Below are 27,366 nucleotides of genomic sequence, written 5' to 3'. Positions count from 1 at the left end.
TGCCAAACATGAACTGAGAATTGCTACACTTATGTTCACTGACAGGACAATGCTTGAAAGTGGATGACATGATGATATGGAGGAGACTGAACATCCTATTTATCCAAGAGACAAGATGGAAGTGGAGTGCAGCAAAGCCACTTGGGTTGTTATCCAGACCGTACTACTCAGGCTAGAAATGGTGTAGGAATTGTGGTGAGAGAGAGGCTTCAGAAGGCAGTGAGGGATATCATCAGAATTAATGACAAACTCATGGCAATCAGACTCCATTGTAATGATAGGGCAGTATTCATAATCTCAGCATATGCCCCACAGCAGGGTTGTGATAGTGAGGAAAAGAGTGCATTCAGACAGCAGTTGCAGGACCTACTAGATAAAGAAGGACAACATGAATTGGTGTTGATAATGGTTGACTTGAATGCACATATTGGGACAGACAGAACTGGATATGAGGACTGCCTATGTCCACATGGGTGGGGTAACAGGAATGAAGAAGATGAAGCCATTCTAGACTTCTGTCTGGCAAATGGCTTGATAGTAGTCAACACATGGTTCAGAAAGAGAGACAGTCACAGGATCACATACAAGAGTAGCTAACATGCAACTCTGGTAGACTTCCTCCTAGTAAGGAAAAGGCAGTGGGGTAGAATCCATGATTGCAAAGTCTTACACAGTGAAACAATTGGCCCAGAGCATAAAACATTAGTTGCCACAATCAGCTGTAAGCAGTGGTCAGAGAAGGTTCTAAGGTAAACTGAAACCAGGCTGAAAACATGGAAGTTTACTGGAGAGAAAGTACTGCAGTTCAAGGAATTACTCAGGGCTTTAGCACCCCAAGAAGAGGAAGAAATAGGTGGTGGAGTTGAAGAAGAGTGGCAGAAACTACAAACAGCATGTGTTAGGACTACAGAAAAGATATGTGGCCAAGCCAGGTAGGGAAATAAGGTACATAAGGAAAGCTGGTGGTGGAATGCAGAAGTCCAGGAAGGCATCAAAAGAAAGAATGAGTGCAGGAAGAAATGGGAGATAGAAAAGACTGACCAGGCTAGGAAGGACTACTGGTTGACTAATAAAGAAGCTAAGAAAGAAGTTGCAATAGCAAAGTATAGGGCATCAGAGGCACTCTACCAACTTCTGGAAAGTGACTCAGTAAGTGGCACAAAGAAACTATATCAGGTTGCAAGGCAAAGGCAGAAAGATAAAGAAGATAGTCAGACACCGTTCATAAGGGATGCCAACAACAACCTGCTCACCAGTCCACAGGGCATCAAAGGCAGATGGAAGGAGTATTTCCAGCAGATTCTGAATGAAGAAAAGCTCACAGAAGCTGTACTGCCCCAGAAACAGCCTACAATGAGAGAAGAAGAGGAGTCCACCTTAGAAGAAGTAAGAACAGCACTAAAGAAGATGAAGTCAGGGAAAGCAGCAGGCTCAGATGAGTTCACAGCAGATAGGATAAAGATGCTGGGTGAGATAGGGGAGAAATGGCTCCTAAGGGTACTAATAGCAGTGCGGAGAGAAAGGCGTATCCCAGATGACTGGAGAATAAACATACTCATGCCAGGGTACAAGAACAAAGGGGACATCCACAACTGTGGGCAGTACAGAGGGATCACACTCCTACCACATTGCATGAAAGTTCTGGAGAGGGTGATTGATAAACAGATGACAAGAGTAGTAGAATGTAAGATGGGAAATGAGCAGTTTGGATTCAGATCAGGATGCATCACAATTGACCTGATGTTTGCATTGAGACAGATACTTGAGAAGAAGCTAGAGATGAGGAGAGAGTCCAATTGGGCATTCCTAGACTTGGAGAAAGCATATGACAAGGTCCCAAGAAAGCTAATCTGGGCAGTACTGCAGTGGTTTGAAGTCCCAGAAACATTGGTAGAATTAGTACAGGCTATGTACAAGGACCCAATGACTCAAGTATGAGCAGTGTTCGGCCCCACAGAGGGGTTCCCAGTGGGAGTGGTTGTACATCAGGGTTCAGCTCTGAGCCCACTGCTGTTCATACTGGTGATGGACTACATTATCAAACAGGTTGGAGGGGACAGATCAACACAGCTGCTGTATGCAGACGATGTGGCAGTACATGCAGACTCTGAGCTATAACTTCAGCAAAGGATAGAAGAATGGAATGAAAGTCTGAAGGCACATAGGTTCATAGGTTCATAGGTTCATACTAGGCTATCTGCCCAAGGGCATTTACAAGCCTAGCCCAAAGTTTTTGTGGCTTTCGCCACCCCTTTAGTTTGAAAAAAACTATGCCCATTATTTTGCTGTGCCTCTGTGAAGCAGTGATACTGAGGTAATCCCTGGGGTATATCTTCGATCTCCCATCCATTGGTCAAGATTTCTCTTGAACACGGCCAGCGAGGTGCTCTGCCTCACATGTACCGGGATTTTGTTCCACAGCATAGGGAGTCTCTGGGTGATGAACCCTCCAGCACGTCCTATTAATAACCGTGTCAAGGTTGACATGGGATGAAACTAAGCACAGATAAGACAGTGGTAATGGCAGTAAACTGGGGAAATCAGAAGAAGCTGAGAATAGAGATAGAAGGGAAGATAGTGGAACAGGTAAACAGCTTCAAGTATCTGGGAAGGGAGGTTGAGGAGAAGGGTAGTCTGAATGAAGAGGTCAAAGCTAGAATCAGAGGGGCTGCAGCCAACTGGCACAGAGTATCAGGTTTAGTCTATGATGGAAGAATGCCAAAGAAGCTCAGAAGTAAGGTGTACAAGACAGTGGTGCGACCAGTACTACTGTATGGTACAGAAACATGAGCAGTAAAGGCAGAACAGTTGAAGAAGCTAGAGGTGATGGAAATGAAGTGCCTGAGAAAGGTGATAGGATGCACACTGTTGAACAGATGAAGAAATGCGGACATAAGAGCAGAAGCAAAAGTAGCTCCAATTGCAGAAAAGATCAAAGAGAACAGATTACGGTGGTTTGGACATGTGTAGAAAAGCAGAAGACAATCTGGTGAAGAAGATTTGCGACAGACAGGAAGAAGGTAAGAGGAAGCAAGGATGTCCAGCAAAGAGGTGGATGGATTGTGTGAAAAAAGATCTGCGACAGTCAGGCATGAGTGTTGAAGAAGGCAGGAGTGTGGCACTGAATCGTGAGAGTTGCCGACAGTTAACACAATACCCCGACCCCATGTAGAAAAAAAAATGGAAAAAAGGGGATGATGATGATGTAGATGATGATGGTAATAAAGCACTAGTTGGACAGAGAGAGTGCTGGATGTTTTTGCTTGATCACTCAGTTGAGATCTTAACCATATAGCTGTGCCAGTAGGGAGTCTTATTGCGGATCTGGAGAAAAAGGGAGAAACCAGCCCCTGACTGAATGTGGCCTGTGTGCTCTTAGGGGAAATTGTACTTTACTGTGTTTGTACTTGTCATCCTCCCAGTGTGTAGCCCCCCACTGTTGCCAGTGGCGAGGACTGAGGCGCCTTGATTACTGGGCCAGTGCAGGGGCATCACACTCTCATTTCCCATATTCCAGATTATCTTTCCTTCACATAGTTTCTCTGTTTGTAATCTTTCTTCATTTCTTAAAAATCTTGTGTCTTTCAATATAATTATATCTACATCAGATGTATTATACCACTCCAAAATCCCTATTCTTCTTACTGTATTGCTAATAGTGCTCACATTTATAGAAAGCGTTCTAACATTTTCATGTTCCCTTTTCCTTAGATTCATGGTTTCATAACTTTATAGCTAATTACTACACTAGATGCCTTAATAAATCATTCTAAGCCTAGCCAATGTCCCTCCCAGTGTTTAGACTCAAACACTGCATCTTGTGTCTGTGAGTCAAACTTCTTAAGCATTATACCAGCCCCCAATCATTAGCTGCATATTCTTTTTATCCATTCATTCCAAAATAATTCTTTCTTTTTCTTTTACTACCTCCTAATTTCTGTCTTCTTCATCACTTATTTCAGAACCTTTTCTGTCCTCTTTATTATTTTTATCATCCATTTTTCTTCTAGCTCTACTACTTGTAAAATGTCTTCTCTGAGCTCATTTTCTACCCTTTTTCTTTTTCCTTACTCTTATTTTCATTTTTTAATCTTTACATAAAAGTCCAATGTTGTTATATTTATAAAATTTCAGCTCACATTTTTGCATCATGTCCCATTTCATATCAAATATAACATTTTCTTTTTTACAGTTACTTATCAAATGTCCTTTTTTCCACAACAAACAAGTTTTTTGCTGTCCACAGTATTTCACCACACCCCTGTTCTCCTGCAAATTTATCATGCCCGGTAAATATATAATTTTTCTCTTTCTATTTTTAACATATTATAATCCCAGCCACCAGTCCATAAACCATTTTTGCAATGTCCAATAATTCTTTACATAAAGTCTTCAAATGTTCTTTCAAAGTCTCTCCACCTCTCTTCGGAATTGTACACAAATTGTCTTTTTTTGTTTCCCTGTTAAATGCTTTTATTATGGGTTACGGCCTTTATTTTTTCATATTCTCCATGAAATTTTCCATTGAAAAAGCAGTCTCAAATATAATGTCACAAAATGTCTCTGTTAATAAAAAAAGATGTTCTTACCGCACCTGCTTTTATACCAAAGAGCCATTAGATCATCCCACACTTCATACTTGTCCATTTGTTTGTCTTCTTTACTTTGAATCCTTACTATGTACTTCTGTTTTTCATTTTGTTTTGCCTTCTTTTCTGCTAGTCCTCTTTCACCTTCTTTAACTTTTTTCTACTTATCTTTTCTTTTCCATCTCACCACTATTCTTCAGGATTGTCTCTGCATCCTCCTTTTGTATTTTTTTCATAATGTCCCCCCAGGAAACATCTCCTTCATTTTTATTGCTAATACTGCATCACCATTTCTTTAAGAAAATAATCTCTCAACCCTCCCAACTGGAGGTTTGTAATTATACATCCATCATTTGCTGACTCATCTCCATCAAACATATCTCTAAAACATCTCTGCAGAATCCTGCACACATTCTCCAATCTCAATGTTTGCTTTCTCCTTCATTTCCCTCACATGTCTATCATTTCCTTCTCTCGCCAGCTGCCTCCCTATTTTTCTGAGTGAACTTTGCACCTGGAATGGAAACAGGAAGTGCTCCTACAAAATGGGTCCCACTCACAACAATGACTAGTAGGGACTCTTTATACAAATATTTACAATTTACGTATTTACAAAAACTTATATTAAACACTATATTCCTTCATTATTACCATCTCTTTACATGTATATAGACCCCCACTGTTTTTTCTCAACCAGCACTTAATTTTCATTATTAAAGTTGATAACATACCCTTTCCAGTGAACATAATCCCTGGGTTTCATGAAGGTAAAAGGTCTGTGCAGGAACAGTGTAGCCATTCCTGCATGGAATATGGCCACCGAGTGATCTAGTGAACAGCTGATTTGATGTGCACGAGCGTGCCTACAGTGTTCCTGCACGGACATGACTGCAGAATGCTAATTACCTCATTTGCTGGTGAAAACCATGCAAATGAGGTGAATTAGCAATTCACCAAGCAGGCAGGTATCCATGCAAGTACAGTGTCAGCTGCAGAAATGTATTCAGTTACTAACCAAATACATTTATGCAAATAAAACGGAGGCATGACAGCTCCCAAAAAAGCATGTGTTATACCCTTTAAGCATGCCAATGGCCAAATATATGTCCATTGGTATGGAAAACTGCTTCATTTTTATAAAAATCAAAATTTGTTTGGCCAATCTCGGCCGTTTAAGCATAGGGCAGCTGCACACAAACGGGATCATGCTGAAAATCAAAAAATAAATGTGAAAACTCAAGTTTTTGGGGAAATCTGCATTTTGCCATTGTGCAGAATGAAAACAATACCAGGGAACAGTGGTTATCAAGGGGAAAGGCTCTGTGTTAGTGTAGTAACTATGGACTAAGGCAGTGAGGTATGCAAATGAGGGCAAATTTACTGAATCACAAAAATCTTCTAAGTGCCAAACTGCACCTAACTATGTAGGTGCTATAGCATGATCGTGTAACTAGGATGAGCAACAGACATGAAAAGGGGGTGTGTCAGGCATGTTGTAAGCACATTGGAGCCTTATGGTGCAGAGATAAGCTTAGCTAAGCACAGCTAAGCAAGGGGGTGTATCTGAGTCTGTATTGACTTATTCCATGAAATGAGGAGCATGTTCGCATCCAGGGGAGGGCCATTTTTCAAAGTTTACATTAGCTAAATGAGTTTGCGCAGCTCGCACTGGGTCTAAAATAACCCCCCCCCCCACAAATAGCAGGACTGTTTATATTTGGCCACTGGGTTTGCCTGGTGCACCTCTGGGCTTAAAAAGGGAGGAAATAGGAAGGTTAAAAAAAAGGAAAAAAGAAAAATAGCAGAATAAAAGCAATCAAGAACAAATTGCATAGCTAGCAGGTGGAATGCATCATAGTCAGCCAATCATGCAGGCAGCATCTGCAGCACAACAGTATAAACTATGCTAACACCTTATAGTCTGCTTTTTCCCACAATCTCTGCACCATTGAGGGCAGAGAGGAGGATAATGCTGACAACCACCACAGACTGAGGAGGAGGAGAAGAGTGTTCAGACCCAGGATAACCTACCAGGGTCTACATGATCTGGAGATAGTAGAGCACTAAGGGGTGGACAGAGACATACTTCAGCAAATCACTGAGCTGTGCCAGCCTCAACTCAGACTTCAAACCAACAGAGGGGAACCCATCCCAGTGGATACCAAGGTATGTATAGCCTTAAGAATTCTAGCTACAGGTACTTTCCAAAGAGCTGCTGGGGACATCATGGGGGTCTCACAGGCATCTATATCCAGGGTACTCTGCCAGTTCCTGGACACCATGGTACCACATTTACTTCCCCAACACCCGTGAGGGGAAAACCAGCAATATGTGTCTCTTCCACTGTGTAGCAGAATACCCAGAGGTAATGCATGCCATAGACTGCATGCACATCCACATCAAAGCACCACCTGGTGAACAGGGTAGGGTCTACATAAACCACAAGGGATTCCCCTCCATCAACTGCCAGGTCATGTGCAATGCTCAGGGCATTATCATGAATGTGTGTGCTGGCAGCCCTGGAAGCTACCATGACTCCCACATCTGGCATTTGTCACAGCTGTACCAGGCATTTGCCATTGGGGACATCCCGTATGGCCATCTGGTGGGGGATACTGGCTATGCACTGGAGCCGTGGATGATGACACCCATCAGAAATGCACACACACCCACACAAGAACGCCATAATGAGGCACACATGCAGGATCATTATAGAGCATGTGTTTGGGATGCTCAAGTCATGGTTCTGCTGCCTTGACATATCTGGTGGTGTTGCAGTACTCTACAGTCACATGTGCACACATCTTCATAGTGCCATGCTACACAATATGATCCTGCGGAAACAGCTGCAGCAGGAAGAGTATGGGGAAGGGCCACACAACCCTCCACCATTGCCAAGGCCCCCACAGGCACAGAGGGACTCAGAGCAGGAGGCCCCTGAGCCTGCTCCTGTAGGCAGATGGAGTTGTGCCCACTATACTCAGATCTTGGCAAAGAGGTGATGCATAGCAAGCACACACTGACAATGTAGGGACCCCAGGGACTGACACCTCTCTCTGACCTGCACACACAGTAAAATGAATGACACACACATCACATTACCTGTAACATACCATGTATAGGCAGTGTACTGTGTGCATCCAACATAGGTGCCCCTCAAGCACCGTCTTCACAACTGCCACAAGCACATGGGAAGTCAGTCTTCTTAACAATAAATGAATGGATTAGTATGTTTTGCTAGCATATCTGTGTTAATGCTGGATGCATGCAAGGGAATGGGGTGGCCTACTGTGATAGCAGCACACAACTGACAGCTATGTGGGACACCAGGCAATGTCTGGCCAAAACTGACCTCCACACACTATGCAGTAGTACCCAAGGTGGCAAATCCCACTGCAGTATATGTGTGGGGACAACTAACTGGGGGTCATAGGTCACAGACATGGATGTTAATGTGGGAGTCCCATACCCACCCCTCACACCCACACAACAAGTCAGCTGCAGAAAACCACAGACAAATTTCTGCTAAAGGCACACAAATAGTGGCAATGTTGAATTACCCCACTACAGGCTCACACAGTGATAGCACAGCAGGACACACAGTTGCTGTAAGGCTATGAAGGGTAAGAAGTTTGAAACTCAAATGTATGCCAGTACAATCTGACCTTTGCTCTTTACTGATATGCCTCTAGTCCCCAAGACAGGGCACAATAGTATGGTAAATGAAACCAAAATGTAAAGCAAATATCAGCACAGTCTGTGCATGTGTGTGCAGTTGACAGGTGTGCCCCCCCCATATAACCACACAAATGCAGTAACATGTATGTTTGCACGGAAATAGCAGCATAGCACACATTGGTAGGGCTGTACCACTACACATGAAAACATGTTGCCTGTCCACAATATGCTGGTGTAAATGAGTTATGTGTATGTGTGGCTAATACTATCAGGATCTGGACAGCACGTTCTCCTGGCAGTCCTCTTGTAGTGCCCTAGGTACAGTGCTGTCTTTGACATGGCCATGTGCAGATAACTGCAGTGGCAACTGTTATGCATGTCAGTGACACCCACTGCTCTGCTACTGACATACATGGAAGTCACAGTGCTATGTGGAATATACTACACATATAAGTGACATCTTGAAGGATGTGTAGCTGAGGTGCCGAGGCTTTTGTGAATATAAGTCCTTTTTGGTACTGTTGCCAGTCAATAATCCTTTTGTCTTATGTTTGCTTTTACATATAATGGACATGCCTGCACAGTAGAATGCACTCTGTACCACATCCATAACTCACAACCTCTGACAGCAAGATGTCTGGACAAGGGTAGGAATAAAAGTGGAACAAAGGCACAATGATAGGCATGTGCTACAAATACTGCCCTTACATACTGAGAAAGTTAGTAGGGTGAGTTGTTTGCAGTAGTGGGAATTGTCTGAAGGTTATGTAGTCTGAAACAGTAATGTCTGTCATTATTTTGTAACTTCACTCTTCAATTACATGTAACTAACTTGCCATAAAACACAAGTTTACGTAGAAAGGATGAAACCTCTAGCCAAGTACCTGGACAACCTTAAAAAAATGTACAGGTGAGAAGTATGCCCACACAAGGATAAGACATCTCAGGTTAGAAAGATAGCACAGAAGCAGGAGATCCCCAGCCAGTATATCACCAGGTTGCCGGACTATTTACACAGTGTGTCATTACTAAACTGGCTGTAGCCACATAGCCACACCTCACAAATGGCCTTGTTGGGCAAGAATGTACATAGCTGCCCTCATAATATTGTTCTATGCATCATAGAGCTAGTATTCCACTGGTGATGATATGAGGATATTTGCTACCATGTAATGATACAATACACTGCAGTGTCAGAGTACAGATATGTCAGAAAATGTCTGCTTAACAAACCAAGTACCCTGAGGAAAGTCCTGTGTACTCCTGAGAGGTATGGCTGTAGCACACAAAACCCTGGACTGGAATACACCTATCTCTGGAATGAAGCCCCACTCTAATTATAGAAGGTCACACTGGGCATACTCCTACACTTAGAGATCACAGGACATGTTGGAATCCACATCGGAATATATGACTGTATTGTGTATATATGTCTGCTCATACAAACAGCAATGTACATCTCAACTGTCCCTACACACACATACACATCAGACAGGATTACCCTCAGTAGGTGGCCAATATGTGATATATCTGCATCTGTCACATGAGATACACACATATATACGGGCAAAAGATAACAACCATATGTCAAGGCGCTGCTGTGCTATATGGACATGAACCATTCCGTGCAAGAATAGCTTTATTCTTGCACGGAATTTGCTGAATCCCTGAGAATGTCATTCAGTCTGTCATTCCAAATTGTCAATATAATACAGAACATTTTTATTCAAATTATAGACATATTCTTTACTATATTTCCCATAGAAGCCATATTCCATCATATCCATATTTGCTTGATTATAATCTTTTAATTCCTTAACTATTTTATTTTCTATTAGTTTTTCCCATACATTTTCAACTCTTTTGCGTATTAAGAAAACATGCTCTGTTGTTTCTAACACTCCACAAAAAAGACATAGGACCAGATTCATTAATGCCTACGCTGTGTACACTAAATGTACACCAACTATACACAACCTGTATTCAAGAATATCCCTACCACATTTTTTGTGCTTTGTAGTCACTCAGAAAAATGACACTAAGTATACATGTAGTCTGCACCTTGTGGTAACCTTTATGAAGCCTCCTTAATATTTAAGGCTGCAAGTTAATCAGTAGGAAAATTAACAGGAATTTAATAAAGCATACATTTTTTTTGTGTAGGCATCGCATTGTGATGCTTTCATGGATGCGAACATTTTGAGAATCAGTAAATGCTACTGAGGGGTGCGCATGCACCTGCAAACACAGAAACTCCTGTGGCATGCACATAACCTCATAAATAGGTGAATATCATGCAAATGAGGCAGGTGGAGCAATCCAATGAGCAGAAAGGCATCTGTTCAGACCCCATGTTACTGTCCATAGTGTACGTGGAAAAATTCCATGTACAGAAGTGTAGACAGACAAAAGGGGGTGTAAAACTGTAGATATATGTACATAAATCTCCAGAAAATGTAATGTCACATACATATATGAGCAAAACTATTATCCTGAGTATCATAAAGAGTAAAGTACATAAGTTAAATTATTTTTTTTTAATAATCTTGGTATGTTTGTGCTGAGTGCCGCAAGTGCACAAATATGCTTTATAGAAAAATAAAAAAAAACTGGAAGAAAAAATGTACTATGCTGTGACAGAATGTATTACAGGACCTTGTGTGGGGTCCCTACAATGGTGCATTGCTGCTGTTGCTATTATAAAGCATAAAGCATGTAGTTTACAGGCTGTATGGTTATGTATGCAAATGAGGTGGAGTTACTGAATATAAGAAAGGAGTAATTGTGTCCGCATATCCCTTTGTGTAGGCTCTTAGACTCATGTTGATGTTTACACAGGATGTAGCTGACATCAGGGGGCATGTGTCTACTGACTTCTAAGCTCTTTTAAGCTTTGGTGCATGTGTTTCCACAGCTCTCTGCCTTGCTGAGCATGTCTGAAAACTGGATGTATTCAGTTAGATGTTTTAACTTGTTTAAGCTATGCTGCACTCCGCTGCACTGTTCATAATGTTGTGCACTGAAATAGGGCTGTTAAATTATGTTAATTATATTGTAAGCAGGAGGAATGCATCATAGTTACCCAATCACACATTCTTCACTTACAGCAGAACTGTATAAAGTATGCATACACCATACATTCTGATTTTCTCCCAGTACTCTGGACCATTGGAGTACAGACTTGGGAATTTTATCTGATATAATGTTAGGGACTGCTGCAGATCTGCTACATCTAAATGTGCTAGATGCTGAAGTCAATGCTGCTGGTGCTGCTGACAAGAGACATAGACAGAGAAGGAGAAGAGTGTTCATACCTAGGGTAACCTTCCAGGAGCTACATGAGCTGGAGATTGTAGAGCGCTACAGGGTGGACAGGGACATACTACAAGAACTAACTGAGCTCTACTGCCCTCAAATTAGACCCAGAGCCAACAGAGGGGAACCCATCCCAGTGGAAACAAAGGTATGTGTAGCACTTAGTATACTAGCTACAGGTACTTTCCAAAGACCAGTTGGGGACGTGATGGGAGTCTCACAGGCATCTGCATCAAGGGTACTGCACCAGTTCCTGGATGCCATGCTACCACATGCCAGTGAGCACATTTCTTGTCTCCTCACCCCTGAGGCAAGGGCCAGCAATATGCAACACTTCTACCATGTATCACACTACCCTGAAGTACGGGTGCCATAGATTACACTCATGTACACATCAAGGCACCACCCAGTGAGGAGGGTAGAGTCTACATCAGCTGTAAGGGATACCACTCCACCAACTGCTAGGTAATGTGCAATGCTCAGGAGATTATCCTGAATGTGTGTGCTGGCAGCCCTGGCAGTTATCACAACTCCCACATCTGGCACGCATCACAGCTGTACCAGATGTTTGCTAGGGGAGACATCCCACACAGCCATTTACTGGGGGATGCTGGCTATGCCCTGGAACCATGGATGATGACACCCATCAGAAATGCACACAGACTCATGGAAGAACAACATAATGAGGCACATGTACAAACTAGGAACATCATAGAGTGTGTTTGGGCTTTTGACATCACAGTTTTGGTGCCTAGATATATCTGGTGGAGCCCTGTAGTACTCTCCAGCCACATATGCACATATGTTCACAGTATGTGTTATGCTACACAATATGATTTTGTGGAAACAGCTGCAGCAGGATCAGCAAAGGGAAGGGATACACAGCCCCCCACCATTGCCTACGTCATCACAGCCACAGTCACAGGAGGACTCAGAGGATAATCCACCTGCTGATGTCCCTGTAGGCAGACATAGGCATGCTCAGTATGCCCTGGTTTTGGCTATGAGGCAATGCATAGCATGTTCACTGACAACCTAGGGACCTAGGGGCTGACATCTTACTCCTACTCACATACATATATTAAAATTGATGCCAGGAAACCCACACAACCTGTACCTATCCATGTATCAGCTGTGTACTGCTTGCATCAGAGAGAGTCAGCCCTGACATACAGTTCTGTCAACTGCTGCATTCGCAAGATATGTCTCTAACCTACACAATACTTGAAAGGATTACTATGAAATGGCATTGTATGTATGAATTTGCTGAATTAATGCAAGTAAATATAGTTAACTATTTGGACAGAAGTAACATCCACTAATATGTGTTCCTTAATATTTACTAGGCCTCATGGTTGGAATATTCACTACATCAGTCAAGAGAGATGCTAAACAGTGTGGTCACATGATATTTGGACTTATGTGCATCTGAGCAGAACATGTGGTATTGTTTTCCCACTCCCAACACAGCAGTGTTCCCATATAACTGCTTTAACAGTAACTTATCAATGGTATATCAGCAGGCCAGGCAATATCAGGGCAGTAACATAAAAACTGATCATACATTTGTATGTCTCACTTAATGCAAGAATAACAACATACATGTATATGTTGTTGATTGTGTCTTGAATGAGTCCTCTCTGTCTGACAACTTGTGTGGCTCAGTGGACTAGGGGAGTTAAGATGGGTTATGGTGCTGATGGTTCTAATCTGGAAGTATCCACATTTTTGGAATGCTTTTTTTTTTACTGACTGTCAGTCTGTGCATGGTGTAACATTATTACCCTCTATGACATATTAATTACATATTAATTACATCAGACAGAGAATGCCATGGACATTTTGAGTGAAGTGCATAACTGCAGAAACAGGGACAGATGACATTGTATGTAACACACAAAATCCCAGACTGGAGAAAAGGTAGGTGTGAGCTGGAGTCACTTTATAAGTACTGACAATCACACTGGGCATGCTCATACACTCAGTTAAACTAAGAGCAATTATTTTGCCTCTTGATCAAAATGACATGTTATATATAGATATGTGTATACATACATACTGTACATATATGTATACATATCCGTCTGTCACTATCTATCTCTTACATAGATAGTATACCTATCTCTATATATTTACAAATACATATCCGCCTCTCCCCATATATCTACATAACACATATACATATCATACACACACACAGCTACATTTATACATACATCCCTGTTATATGCATAAATATGTGTGTGGATGTCTGTATTGTCTTACATACCCTAATAATAGTGAGTAAAGCTGCACTATCAGACATCTATAATGTTGCTCAAAGGATCAAAAGTATGGGCTCAACAGGACATAATGCACTTTCCTACAGACCCCTGTCACCACACATACAGCAACAAGTTAGCATGTGGTGCAATGTATAATGTTGTCTACACACACATGGACAGGGCACATTGTTCCTGCCTACAGGCTTGCCCATCCAAGTGCAAGCAGCCACATATGGCCATACTGATAACTGTAGATACATAGCTAGCATAAATACCAATTATCTGACTGCTAGAATACTAGATGCAGATAACAATACAAAGCAATATCATTCTGCAGGTCACAGATGATGTTCAACACAAGCCTAGTTTGTGTAATCCACAAGTAGTTTGCTGGTAATCATATATAACATGGACGTTAGCTGTGGTATGTGCAATAAGTAATGTGATCTATAGTCCTTGTCCTTGTCCAAACAACTAAATCTCTCAACCTAGGTGGTGACGCGCTATTTGCCAACACCACTGGTAAAATATGGAACTCTCGCCCAAATAACATCACGCTTGCAACTTCTCTAAGTCAATTCAAAAATAGTCTAAAACTCCACTTCAAGTCACACTGGCTATGTCCTTGCTCAAACCCAGACTAGCTCTGTGCCATTAACTAAAACATAAACAACTAGCTAAGATGATAAGTACTTTGTATACTGTGATAAAGAAATATGTATCCTGTCTAACTCTATGTCATTATACTGCCTACCGTCCTTGCTAATATGTTATTAATGTTACATTTGTAGTAATCTCAGAAATAGTAATGGCAGTCTTGTACTTGTATGTAAATAGCCTATGTTTTTGTTAAGTTCTTTCAGCTCATTTACTGTACCTAATTATCAATGTAACTCTGTTGGAGCTTTTCTCCCCGGGCCTCCGCTGAAAAAGGACATGTATCCAGTCGGACCATCCCGGTTAACAAATGTAAAATAAATAAAATAAAATAAATAAATAAATAGTGTGCAAGACTAGGTATTTAGGGGTTCTAATCTCACTCTAGGCCCTTTGGGGTGTGTGCGTGTTTATCCCCCTGAAAAACAACTAAGAATCCCTCATTGGCTATCAAACTGCAATGGTTATGCATCTTTTGGCCCTGTAAGTTGCTGGTGGCTTCCAAACTGCCCTCTTCTACAAGGCCTGATGATGTCATCTACCTTAAGGCTACCAGCTGCCATTATAATATCAGACTTAAGCCATTGCATGTGTGATAAGTACTGTGATCTATTGTGTGTAAGACTTGATAGGCAGAGGGTCTAATCTCACTGCAGGCCACTTGGTGTATGTGTCTGTATGACATAAATATGATCACTTCAGTAACTCAGAAATAAGTACGGTTTTGCAGTATTTTATTTGTAGCAAGTGATGTGCTCCTTCATATGCCTGACCACAAGTAGGCCTGCTGATGTCATCAAGCATAATATGTTCTAAAGAGATAGTAATAGCAGACATGAGGTGTGTTGCATGCATCACATACTGTAATCTGTAGTGTGTACCATTAGATAGGTAAGTGTTCTAATCTACACACAGCCAACTTGCACTATGTGTTTGCCGTGCAGTGTCCTGTAAGCAGTAATTGGAAGTGGTGCTATCCCCAATGTAGCCAGGTTTGTGTGTATGGCTGTTAGAGCATTTTACATCAGCTTATGGAACCATAGGATGTTTGAGCTTCCCTGGCATAATGGCCATGCAGCCCTCACAATCTTTATTTACATGATCAGCACATATTGCCCCAATCCAAGAGAAGCCCTGTGGTGAAATGATGGTCACCCAGCCAATCATGCAGATGGCATGTGATGGTGTGGACTGAGGTGTTCTGTTTGCCATTAGGCAAGGTTTTGTTTCAAAGGTATGTTAAAGTCTGCTAGACAGATCTCTCCTACAAGCATGAATTAATAATGTCACATACTAGGTTAATGTCCTTAGAGTGATTAATCCATGTACCATGCCACCTACAGATATGCAGCATTTACAATCAAGCAGGGTCACACATTGCCCTGTATGCAAGAAAGAGATCACATCTGAGTAGTCTATATTCAACATGCTACAATGACACTGATTTCAGATGATCCCCATTGAACAGATACTGAAGACATGAAGTTCCCTTGTGAGGGACCATACTGTTTTGCGTAAGTGCCAGTAGTGCTTGGAAAGGTACATTACCAAATGGCCATTGCACTCAGATATTGGCATGCTGAGGGCAGATGGAGGTTATGAGTATGTCAATTACGGGTTACTGTTCCTCGGTTATAATATATAATTCTCATCATACCACTGGGAAGACATGGTGATCTCTGGCACATTAGGTGTAAGCATGTGTCCAGGCCTGTGTGCCCAGTTGTATCACCCATGAGTATGTACATTATATGCTGTGACTAATGTGCTACTTGCCAGGTACATAGGTGTTTGTGATGGAAATGATACTACATATATATTTGCATGGAGTTTATGGCCATTAGCATGTCAACAGGCATTTGTTCATCAAGACCCTCTTGTAGGATATCGACATAACTCAGAGACTCTATGAGTATTCACAGTTTGCAGGCATCAGCTAACAATGTTAGCTACAGACATTCGACATTTGCTTGTATCATGGTTAAAAGGATTCCAAGCAGTAGAGGACCCAGGACTGAGCCCTGTTGAACATTGCTGCTTACAGATCAGCTATTGGAGGTGGCTCTCCCTATGCTGAGTATGTGTGTCATCAGTGGGCCACTTGGTGACCCCTACAATGATATTACAGTGGATGCCTAAGTCTAAGTAGGTGCTTTTGTAAATGATGCAGAGTGGGTGATATAGTTCGATGGCTTGGCTAAGTCCAGGTGGTTGTATGCCCTGATGTCTCCTCACCCACGTCCTTCATGACTGCCTTGGACATGTACTCCACATTTAACAGTCATGATCTCCCTGTCAGTCATCGAAACTGTGTACAGTCAACTGTGGTTAGATCACATATATGTGTGTTGATCAGCTCCATGATGATTTGCCCTATGGGCATACAGATATGGATACTCAGGCAAAGAGGTCTATAGTTCAGGTGGTTGGATGCACCACCTCTGTGCAAGGGTATAACAGTTGCCATTGTTCAGTCAACTGGAGTGCAGCCAGTGGTTTCAGCATGATTGCAAGGTGTTCCCAATAGTGCTAGTAATCCTAGTCAGATCCCATGTAGGATCCAGCCTGTGATGTTAGCATGTCCAACAGATGCTGAGTGTCCCCATAGATGCCCAGTTATGACCTGCTCTGTAGATATGGAAGGTATGGAACAGGTTGTAGGAATGTCATGTGGCACTTGGTGGGGACATGGGGGTGAAGGTGATGCACAACCTGAGGGGCTGCAGGTAAGCTATGAGTACAGATTCATTATATGTGTTATCATTATGCATGAGCTTACTGACAATCTGGGCCTGTCCTCTGAGGTTACACATGTAACTACACTGTGTGTGTTGTGGTTATGCTGTGTGGGTGGCTAATTTTGTCTCATACTGTGTCTACATGATGTCATGACAACATTATATGCTTGTTGTAGATAAGGAGGTTGTGCCTCCATTTTTAGGGTGGCACCATCATGCCAACTGTCACACAGCAATGTCCACCTCTTATTGTACAGCCTGCTAATGGCAGTTGTTCAACAGGCAGGTTTGCTCTGCCATGAGGAGCCTGTCAGGTGCAGTCAAGTCCATGCAGTTGCACTGCTGTTTGCATAATGCATGGGTGTAGAGCTCAGCATACTTGCCAGCCCCATCTGAGGGGGAGGTGCAGTCAAGCTATGTAAATTATCCCACAGGAGGTAATAAACTGCTTTCTTGAAAAATATGTCTGTATTGTCTGCAAAGGGGGATAGCTCTACTAGTTTTAATGAGACTGATCTGTGGTCATATTCCACCAGGGAGGACCTCACAGTGGGGGGCTGCAGTGGTCACCCATATTGGTAAACACATGATGCAATACATTGACTCCACTTGCAGGGGTGTCACGTCTGTGCTCCAGGGCATTGCAGTTAAGGAGGTGGACTAACCTTTGGGCAAGTGAGCTTCAGCATGACTAAGCAGCACAGTTGGTGGTCACTTAATGCCACCCCAAACCATGGTGTAATGATATATCTTGATAGACACTTGTCTATCCAAATAAGCACAACGGGTGTCTGGATTCATAGAGCTGCTCCTGTAGCTGACAATTGCTTGATTATGTGCCCTTCCAGTAGTGAATGTCACCTGCATGCCTCCAGGAAATCACTAAATCTGGGTGTGTATCTATCATTAATGAGTATGTATACACCACCTGCATTACCGTGCATACTGTCCTTTTGAGGTCTGAACATGTGGAAGGACGTGCAGTCTGGTATGACTGTGGTGCTGTCCACTCCCTTGAACCAGATATCATTGACTTCACACATGTCTGCATATTCCACGGTGGGGACACCTTCCACAGAGTGGGGTTCAGTGTTGCCATTGCCAGTGTGTAGCAGCATGACCATGATGTTATATGAAGATGGTGTTCTCATTGCAAAGTTATTCCTCCAGACAGTGAATGTAAGATGTCTTGTGGGGGTGTCAGCAGCCTTGGCCAGTACTCCAAATCTCAGGGGTGAAAGATGAAGACACCACTGATGAAGCACTGCTGCCTGTTGAGCAAGGCATCCCAGGCAGACATGTAGTAGATTCCATTACAATTACACCACACAATAAGGCAATTATTGACTTCCATCAATTTTCATGTGTATGGAGCCATCACCCTAGGTGAGGGTCAACTGCAACTGAAAGCTATGCTCATACCCGCAAGAGACACAGACTGCCTAAGCTTATTCATGTGTCTGCATACAGTCTGGTGACATATGTTCCTAGTCATACACACCTGCAGGAACTATGATGTCAACATTATGTTAACTGATATTCCTTGATTTGTGGCAATGTGTGGTATGGTGTATTGTGTCGAACCCACAGACAGCTAACTGTGATCTTTCCCATATGTAGCCTGTTGACACAGTCATGTGCCTCACAATGTGATCACCTATGAAAAAAGGTGTGATTTTGTGTTTTGCCTCAGGTGTTTGGTGAGAGGGTGGTGCATGCAATATTATGTGTACTCTACTCTGCAGAGCAGGATTTTCTGAGGTGTCTATTGTTCAGGAATGTGTCTGGTAAGGTGCTACACACATACAGGTGTGTATGATGTTGGTGTAGGTGGTATAGGATATGAGCTGTGCATGTTGGCAAAATTTCCATTGCCATGTGTAATTACTACTGTTGGAGACATGGAAGCAAGGTTTGAAATGCAGTGACATCTATCACATGTTGTGTTTGTGTGTTATAGGTGTAAAGGGGCAGTGACACTTTCCACTTCTCATCAGTAGGTCCTGCAAAGTTAGGTCATGCTGCCATGCCCTTGGGGTTGACAGCCTGACATACAGTGTTTTTAGGCTCTCCTTGTAGTGAAGATGTGGATGCCCATGTATGCATAGAGGATGTGTTCACCTTTGCTGACATTACATTGGCTTTGCAATCATATGATGCCTGCCAAGCAACCAGACAGCACTAGTTGTTGTGTGACATGTGGGAATACATACATGTGTTTTGGGTACATAACTGTATAGTATGACATGCCTAGAACATGTAGCAGGTGAACACACATTGGCCAAACATGGTCAGTCCACTGCAGTAGACCTCACAGCCATGTCATGCAGATATCCACTATTAATCTGTTGAAGGGCAGGATGCATGACTTGCAGTGAAATTGTCATCTATGGTAGATCACCACCGCTGTGCTGCTTATTTCAGCAAATCTTGACATCTAGGTCACTAGACATTGCACATTATATTGTGACACTGCAACAGTGCTCCTAATCACCATCTTGTCATTTCCCTAGTGACATGCCACAAACCCTGGAACAGCAGGCATAATACATGCAAAAGTCAACTGAGTGCCCAGGTTGCCAATCAAGGCATCTACCTGGAGAAGGGTATGTGAAGCCTACACAGCCTTTCATGATGTGGGACAACTTTGTGGATGAATAAACAAGCTGTGTCCTGCTTCTCATCATGAGCTTTGTAGAAATGTTATGCATGTGATGACAAACAATGTTTCAGAGCATGGTATCCTATGTGAGAGGGGTTTTGGTGAGACCAGCATTAGTGGTTGCAAGGCACAAACAATTCTGCGGACTCCCCTGCTTTCCACAGTCTTCACAAGGTAATTATGTCCTTCCAGTACTCCCCACTTGGGTAGTATCTAACTGCAAAATAACTGTGTAGAACCCCCACCTTACCGTCACAGGGTATACATATTACACTTCCCAAACATGTTTGTCTGTGCTCTGTACAGACATCTTGGATGACTCTCTTCTTGGAAGATGATGGAAGCAACTGCAATACTTGCACAAAGGACAGCTAGCATGCAGTGCCAAGCAATGTCCACAGATCTCTGAGTCGTATGATATGAAACACCATGAAAAGAGCTAGCATGGATACAGCAGTAACAATGTTGTATGCCTACTGACACTGGACCAAACACCATTTATTTTGCTCATGGCTAGATGAAGCCTACCTACCCTAACTGGTAGAATACATTGAGTGTTAAACTATGCCATGGATGAGGGGAATATGACGCACTCCACCTACCATGGCCTGACAAGGTGTGTGACAATATTAGGCCAGCAGAAAAACTGTGTAGGTTATTTCAGAGTGGTATGTCAGCTGGTGGATAGGCAAGTGTCTGATAGTCATAATCTGGGAAGAAAGCTTTGGGAGACCTATGTTTCAGTGATGCCAGTCATCAGTGGATTTCCCCAGACATCATTAATTGATTACCCTTTCTAGCCATTTCTTTCTCTGCAGTCATGGCTACTGTCAGTGACCTCTAACTGACTACATTAGCAGGTGATTGCATGTTAGGACCTGTTACTGAATCCCACACAGAACCATCAGTTATCTAGGATGGCCTGAGACACACATTCAGTTGTTGTCAGAGTCACTCACAAATAGTAAATGCCAATGACTGCACAATACTATCCTTTGGGAAGTCATCCACCCCTGGAAAATATAGTAGTGTCTGCACACCACACAAAGTTGAGATATTACTCATGGAGTTATGGACACAGAGCAATGTAGCCTTTGACTTTCACTGGTCGGTAAGATTTGGGGATCCATTCAATTTTGTACAACCTATACAGAAAGGTATGTCATGTAAATCCCAGTTTGTCATTCTTCTACTGAATTGGACACTCATCACACCTATCATTGAGTGTAATGGCACCATATCTCTCAACTGTACAGATTTTTGCAGAATGTCCAGCTTATTGCCTCATATTTTTGGTCCATTTCTCATATGACTGTGGTTTTCTAGCAAATCATTGGCAAATCACTCAGGGTTTATGTTAGAACATTATGATAGACATTTGAGTTTCAGACTTCATACCCTTCATAAAATCTGTGCTAATGCAAAGCCTGTTATTCTATCAACTTTCCAGGTTTGTATGAGCAATATTTAAATAGTGTCCCTATTTTTGGCCCTTTGTCCCCCATCATTTATGGTTTTGTACAGATTTCTTGCTCTAGGAGGTTGAGAGGTATAAATGGCACCTTTGCTATGTCTGGCATATCTTACAACTGTAGCAATCACACAGCTTACATGGTAAATCAATACACATTGTAGATAGTAAACCAAAAAGAAAGGAGGATGCTGCCTGCTGTGGTTTGGTTTATCCTCTTTTGTTTTTGGTTTACTTTTCTTCAGTTGTTGGTTGAACCAATTATCTGCACCACATTCTTTCTCTTTTACACATTGTAGATAACATGTCCTATGCAGTCCGTGTCAAGACTGTACATGTACAGTCTGTGTCCTACATGCTTTGGACAGGATGTGTATGGCTGCCATACAGGAAGTTGTCAGATCCCACTGTGTACCTTCCATATATCCAAGACAGGACTAACACAATGTCTTACCTGTTCTTTACACCTACACCATCACTGTGGTATACATAGTACATACTGGAGAGAAAGGTATGTAACACAGACACTACACCCTATATGTAACAGGCCTCCCATGCATGTGAAGCACACATCCGCTGTAACACACATCAGGTGAAAGTTACACAATGGGATGCAGAACAAGGCAATCATAACTGGTGTCTAACAAATGTCTGTACTGGACACACGAAACTTGTAGAAGGATCATCTCCATCACCACAGCTTGTAGATCTGTTAGCTCCAAAACCCTGGTGAGACTTATCAAGGGTATCAGATCTTGTCATAGATTAGGGCTACATGTGTAGGCTGAATGATGTCATTGTCCTTTTTAGCCTGTTATACACATATGAACCTATGGAGCCATGCACGTATAGTGCTGTACCTTGCTAAAGACATATTTCTTCTGTGCTGAAATTCCATCCTATGCTGTGACTTCTATGGGTTTATTGCCACTGTGTATCCATAGGTGTCCCATTCAGACTCCTGAAACTGAAACATAAACAAATCCGTGACACACCTTTCATTGTGTAAGTATACAGCCATTGCAACACCATACAACATAAGGTTTACAAAATTCTGCGGCTTACTCATTACAAATGTCAGCATACAGTATCTGTCAGTAACTAGTACAAATGGCATGGAAAAGCAGCACTGCATTACACAAGTACCTATTAATTTATATAGCCACCCGGTCCATCAGACACATAGCTTCATTTCCCTGAATCAATGAATAGGGTGACAGGGATGTGGCAAAGGTGTCATCAGTTGCACAGGGTATTGTGTGGGGGTGCAGGAGGCTTAGGCTGACCCAGTAGGTTGAAAGCATGTGTATGAGTCAGGAAGGGAAGCAGGCAAGATGGACCATGGAAATGTGCCATGTGTGTCTATAGGTGACCTGAATTTGACAGTGGTGTGTGAGTGTGTGCATGAACACAGTCAAGCTCAGTGCTAGCCCTACACATATGTATGTTGGATAGCTTTGAGCCATGCATGGTAGAGCTGACAGTTCACCATCTCTGCCCCTGAACATGGGAACTGGCTCTGCTAGGAGTGTCACTGGGACCTCCATGCCCAAGGTCATAAGTAGTGCTAGTACCTGATGGTGACTGCTGTCTGCTGCGACCATGTCCTCCATAGGAACATCTAGAACTACAAGCCCATGGCCTGCCATGTGTTGGTGTGGACAGCACACTTCTCTCTGGAGAGCTGGATGTACTGCCCCTACAGGAGCATGATCATGCACAGCCACAAGGACTCTCAGCAGATGGGGTTGCTGACCTTTGTCCAAGAGTCCGATGCTCAACTCCAACCAGACCTTCCAGCACAAACAATGTGCATTCCAAGACAGATATTTTGCGATCTGTCAAAGACCAGCTTCTTTCCACTGCATCAGTGAACCAGTCCAGGCTGTCACAAATGGGGTGGAGGCAGTCATGGATGTCAAACTGTGCTGCATCCATATCCCTGAGCATACATCTGGAGTTCCTTTCAGAACATGCCCGTACCTCCATGATGGCCCAGAACATATGCGGAGTGACCCATGATGTGACACCTGCAACAAGTAGTAGAAGGACAGCAGACCTCCTACGAGCACCCCTATCAATCCGCCTGTGTGTAACCTCACCAGCTCTCTGGCTATGGCCAGTGTCTCCACTCACTGGAGCCATAGTTGCCACACATTCCTGTTCAATGTCCCCACCCTCTGACTGTCCAATATCTGTGGCCTCCAGGGACTGGGTATGTGTAAGCATAGTGACTGTGTGCAGTGACAATGAGGGCAGTATAGGGATGTCAACCTCTGGGACAGATTCAGCCCCTGAAACCCCCACCTATGCCTCACTCTGACCACCATCATCATCAAAGTCAGAAGAGACACTGACATCAGGTTGTGTAGGGGACGAGACCAACCCCCCTTTTCACCTGTGATAAGAAAGGGGAAAGCAGTACATTAATACTTGCACTATTATGCTCTACATTACTATGTTGCAATATATGTAAGGCTCTATACACTGTTGTCACTAATACAGACCTGTTTAAAACCCAACCTCATATAGTAGGACATGAGAACATTATTTTCCCACAAACAGCTGTAGTTACTTTTAAATAAAAGCTCTTTACACTGCAGTCTCATCAGCAACAGTGAGGTACACTGTTGACATATGTAAAGACTCTGCACAGTTGACACATATGACAATCTGTAATGCCCCGAAAATACTGTCACATCTATCAGTGTGGTCACATCTACAAGGCATAGGTATGACTCTAACGTCTATACAGTCAGAAAATATCTGTGCAGTTGGCAATCATGCCGACAGTACAGCATTTCAGGCAGCAGGCCTGGGATGACACTTTAGGGAATACATTGCTGTAAATCTACATCTGTAACAAAACAGTGTTGTGCTTACCAGAAGCAGGACCACGACTTTGTCCAATACCTGACGGACCTGTGAAAAGCTGAGCGGGAGGTAATATAAGTACCATGCATATTGCTCTAGAACAAGGTAATAGGGCCATATATCTCACATTTACAGTTGCTACTGTGTTAATTGTTATGTTGGTCAAAATCTGAGGATGAGATTATAACTACAGTTAAACCCTCCCCCCAAAGAACAAAGATCTGACACCCACATAAAAGTATGTACACCCTGACGCACTGAATGCTACAATATTCCAGTGCTGATCAAACTAAGCTTACCTGCATGTTCCTCTGCCATGGCCACCTGGGCACCCACAGCCATGATGTATGGTGTGGTGGATGCCTGGGAGCTGTTGTGCATGCCTAGACTCACCAGGAATTCCTCAGTGGCTGAGAGTCATTGTTCTGCTGCAGGCCCTCCACTGGTGACACCATGATCCTTAGCTACATCTGCTGCTCTTCTGCTTGCAGCATTAATCATGTCTGTTGCATGGTGTTAAACCTGCTCATATGTCCTGCTGTGATGACCTATGGCATTCACATCACAGACAAGGTCAGCCTACAGTCCTGCCCACTGTTCCCTCATTTGCCTCCCCTTGGACAGTAGGAGTTCATGGTGATGACGTAGGCCTTCCAGTATTATATCATCATTGTCTGAATCCATGAAAGGGCACAGCATCTGGGATACATGTTTCCTGAAAGTCAACAAAATGAGAACACATGTCAGGATCACATATGTGAAAGAAGACAATGTACAGATACAACAAGAACATAATGGCTGACGGTATCCACTGCTTGATCACACATGTCATATTCCACAGTGTGCAAACATACTAAGTGTGTGGCTACAACTAAGATACTAGTGATAGTCAGCTATTCCCATATGTACCATAACAGATACTGCTGTAGGATCATAGGTTCATAGGTTGGTACTAGGCTATTGGCCCTAGGGCCTATACAAGCCTAGCTATAACAATTCCCTGGATATTTCTTCCCACAATATTTACTTCCCTGGACCCCTGTCTAGCAGGGTGACTGACATGATCCCCAGGGTGAATTTGCTATCTCCCATCCAATTGTCAAGGTTCCTTTTGAAATGGGCCAAGGAGGCACTCTGCTTGACATGTATGGGCAGTCTATTCCAGAGTATGGGGAGTCTCTGGGTCAGGAACCTATCCCTCCAGCATGTTTTGTTCATTGTGATGACAAGGTTTAGATCCCTGGAGCATGTGGCTCTGAGGGATTGGGATTTCTTTAAGTGGAGCATGTCCAACAGCTCAGGTTTTGACATGGCCTTGTATGTTAGGCAGGGATCACCTCTGAGTAGACGATATGCCACAGAGTATAGCTGTAGTTTTTTTAGATGGTCAGCATGGGGCATCTACTTTAGGCCTGTGATTCTTATAGTGAGGTATTTCTGCGGCCTTTCCAGCTGTTGCATATGTCTTGTGCAGTACATACCAAACAGGGCATTGTACTCTATAATGGGTCTAATGAGGGATGAGTACAGTGAGCCAATGACCTCCTTTTTTCTGGATGAAAAGCCCTTAATGATGAGGTGTGCCACATAGAAGGATTTTCTGACTGTTGTGGTGATGTGGATATAGAAGGTGAGACCACTGTCCACCTGTGTCCCTAAGTTTCTCATAATACTTTCAGTGTTTAGTGTACTGCCACCTATGTGGTAATTCATGGGTACATGTTTTTTTCCCAAAGGGGATAACTATGCATTTCTTGGCGTTAAGCTTGAGCCCATGGCTCTGGCACCAAGTATCTGTTTCTGTAAGGCCCTTTTGTAGAATATCTACATCATTTGGGGATTCAGTAATGGCTCCCATTTTGCAATCATCTGCGAACTTTGTTAGCCAGAGTCCCTTAGTGTTGGCCTATACTTCAGAGAAGTAGATGCCAAACAAGAGCGGTCCCAGGACTGAACCCTGAGGTACTTCACTTGTCACCTGTCTGGAGCTGGATTTGGAGTCAGCTACTTTTACATTCTGGGTTCTGTCAGTAAGCCAGTTGCCAACCCATCAGATGATGTAGGGATTTATGCCCAGCTTAGTAAGTTTATCTATGATTCCAGAGTGTGGGATGGTGCTGAAGGCCTTGGCAAGGTCCAGATAGGCTGTGTGGACCACCTTGCCCTCGTCCACATCTCTGGAGACTGATTCAAAGAAGTCAATCAGGTTCAGGAGACAACATCGGCCCTTCACGGACCCAAACTGGGTGGGGTCCAGTGTTTGAAGGTTCCCAATGTCTTTGTTTATAAGTTCCATGATAATGTGTTCCATGCCTTGCAGATCAGGCTTGTCAGACTAATGGGATGGTAGTTCCCAGGATCCAAGATGGATCCCTCCTTGTGGAGTGGGATAACTGTAGCTGTGCGCCACTCAGTGGGCATGAAGCCTGAGGTGAGGCTATGATTAAACATGACACTTAGGTGAGGTGTCAGTTAATTTTGTAGTTCATGTAGTACACAGCCTGGGATATCATCTGGTCCCATGGATGCTGTATTCTTACCTTTGGAGAATGCGGTTTCTACCTGTGTGGCCATGATTACCAGAATTTGGCAATCATTTGATGTTGAGATGCGCCCTTTAGGGGGTGAAGTTGGCACTAAATCAATCTGCCAGGATATTGGCAATATCCTTGGGATCAGTATATTTAATGCCGTTCTGTTGCAACTCAGAGCAGATCTGAGCATTGCCAATTAGATTCTTGACATAACTATAGAATGCCTTCTGGTTGTCTTTGGAATCTTTGGCAATTTTATTTTCATAACTAGCTTTGGGGGATTTTATGAGGGATCTCAGCTTCTTATAGAGGCTGGTAAGGGAATTTTTTGCATCATAGGATTTTCCTCTTTTCTGCAACAGTTTCTTCCTTCTGTTGTATAGTTTGTTTATGGCAGGGGACCACCAGATTGGCTTCCTTTTTTTGGAGGAGAGTGTCTTGGTTCTATTTGGCATGGCACAATTCATGCACAATGGATGTGCTCATACAGTGCCTTAGTGCCTGATTCAGCAGTCGAATTTTCAGATCCCATCTGCATGGGTGTCATGAAGTTTGTCACTTCTGACTTGAGTAGCATGAAGTTG

Source organism: Protopterus annectens, chromosome 2.part1 (genome assembly GCF_019279795.1).
Source record: "Protopterus annectens isolate FY-2018-M chromosome 2.part1, PAN1.0, whole genome shotgun sequence".
Lineage (NCBI taxonomy): Eukaryota > Metazoa > Chordata > Ceratodontiformes > Protopteridae > Protopterus > Protopterus annectens.
The sequence above is the reverse complement of the archived record's forward strand: the minus strand, read 5'-3'. Positions refer to the sequence as shown.